The sequence below is a fragment of the Marmota marmota genome, unplaced genomic scaffold, assembly GCF_001458135.2.
Source record: "Marmota marmota marmota unplaced genomic scaffold, marMar, whole genome shotgun sequence".
NCBI lineage: Eukaryota > Metazoa > Chordata > Mammalia > Rodentia > Sciuridae > Marmota > Marmota marmota.
The window spans coordinates 1-2,191 of record NW_026003251.1 but is presented as its reverse complement, the minus strand read 5'-3'; the positions used below and the strand labels follow the sequence as shown (position 1 = coordinate 2,191).

The 2,191-nt window shown below is 48.5% G+C and overlaps 1 long non-coding RNA gene across 1 annotated transcript; it reads left to right on the top strand.

Moving 5' to 3' along the window:
* Nucleotides 1-115: 115 nt before the first annotated feature.
* LOC107135219 lies at nt 116-694 on the top strand. Its single transcript, XR_001502541.2, has 2 exons — nt 116-239; nt 598-694. It is a non-coding gene; the product is annotated as an uncharacterized LOC107135219 (long non-coding RNA).
* Nucleotides 695-2,191: the final 1,497 nt, after the last annotated feature.

Genomic DNA, 2,191 nt, shown 5'->3' with positions numbered 1-2,191 from the left:
ATTCTTCAGAGATGCCCCTCCCACTCTTTGGCTCCCTGGGGATGAGCCCTTCTCTGGACACCACATAGCTTCATCCAATAGCAGCCCTGATCTGGGATGATTTGCATAACAGGCAGCTGTCCCCAACAAGGGAATAAAGAGGCCTGGAGGGAATACAGACCAGCCTGGGACTCAAGAAGCAGTCACAGGCACCATGACTTGGAAGGCCCTTCTCATCAGCCTCCTGGCTCATTACACAGGTGCTGCCCCCAGGCCCCAACATACACCCCAGCCCAAGGCTCCTGTATAACTAACCTGGCCTTAATTCTGAGCTCAGCAGAGCTCTGTCTGGATGCTCAGGATCTGCTGCAGGATGAGACTTTGGGTTGAAATCCCAACACTATACTCTCTGGCTTTGAGGAAAGGGGTTGGGCTTGCTCATGGATTCAAATCTCCATTCCCCATTCAGGCTCATGGGCCACTGTGACTGATTTTGATGCCAGAGGATGCACTTTGTTCCACATATTTCCTGAAGTTCTTTCAGGCTAGGGTAAACTGGGCATCTCATAAGAAGTTTCTGTCACCATTAGTCCCCTCTCTTCTTTTATTTCCTTATAGGTTCTGTAGCCTCTTATGTGCTGACTCAGCCATCGTCAGTATCAGTGACCCCAGGACAGATGGCCAGAATCACCTGTGGAGGAAACAACATTGGTAGTAAATATGTGCAATGGAACCAGCAGAAGCCAGCACAGTCCCCCCTGCTCATCATCTATGAAGACAGCAAGCGGCCCTCAGGGATCCCTGACTGATTCTCTGGCTCCAACTCTGGGAACACTGCCACCTTGACCATCAGTGGTGCCCAGACTGGAGATGAGGCTGACTATTACTGTCAGGTGTGGGATGGTAGTGCTGCTCACAGTGACACAGGCAGACAGGGAAGTGAGACAAAAACCTTCCACCAGCCTGGCACCCAAGGCCCCTTCCTACCCTGGTTACCCTGACAGCAGAGAGCATGCCACATGCTGTGTAGGAAGTCTCCTCCCATCTCTGTCTAGATAGTCCTAAGAGATGAGAGGAAGGCTCCTGTACCTCCCCAGGATCAGTTAATTCCATTGGAACCTGATCAAAACATTCTTAGCAACTTGATCTTCCAATCCCAAAGGCCACAGGAAGTCAGCAGTCATAAAAAACTGCATGTTAGAATTAAGGAGAATTTCACTGTGGCAGGGTCTTATTTATGTTTAACTAGGGGAAGAACAAGGGATGGTTCTAGTGTTGAAAAATGTGTCCTGGGAGTTTTAAGGCAGATCTGTCAAGAAGAGTTTTGATGAGTATTCATGTGGCCAGTGTTGTACTGGGGAGGGTTTGTATGCAGGGGATTTTGCTGTGGGTATTGATTAGTAAACCTCTATTTGAAAAGGTAGCTGTTTGTTCAGGTAAGAACTAGTTCTTCAGTGAATCCAGTTTTTTATCTAGGAAATCAGTTTTCAGGAATGTCCCAAAGCAAAGAATTGCAATTTAATCTCTCATTCTCCTGACTAAAAGTGTCCTGGATCCAACAGTGAAACTGACACTGGTGACTTCAGTCCTCAGCCCCATCAAACTTTCTCTGCAGGATGAAAGTTACCACTAGAGAGGACAGCATGTGAAATTCTCAGAGGAAAATAGGCACACATGTCTTCATGTACAGAGTAGAGAGGTGTTGGGTCACCATCCCAGTTCTCTAGGACTCGTCTCCACTGGGATAGAAATGAATATGTAAGAGTTCCCCAGTGGTGTCCTTGGGAGGATTCCAGTTGGAGTAAATGTCCTTGACTGCCTGCGCTACTTTGAGGTTTAGAAGAGAGGAAAACCTGGCCATCCCTCCTCTAATTCCTTTTCAGCAGTGTCTTCAGGATTCTCTATTCTGCTACAGCAGCCCCCCTATCATACCTGCCTTTCATCAACGATCTCTCCTTCCTCTGTCCCCTGCTCCAAGGCTTCCCCTCTGCAACCCCAGAGTCCCCTTTGTATTCAGTGTCAGGTCCTGCCTAGGCCAGACCCAGGGACATAGCCTGAATCTTCTTTCCCCATCAGCTTGAAAGAAGCCATTAGGGCATCATAGCAAACACCCCTGAGGTGGTCAGCATCCTCTACAACTAAGTAGGTGCCAGGGGACTGACCTGAGTCCCCTGAGACCCACTCACTGGCTTCAGAAACAGCCAAAAAAAAA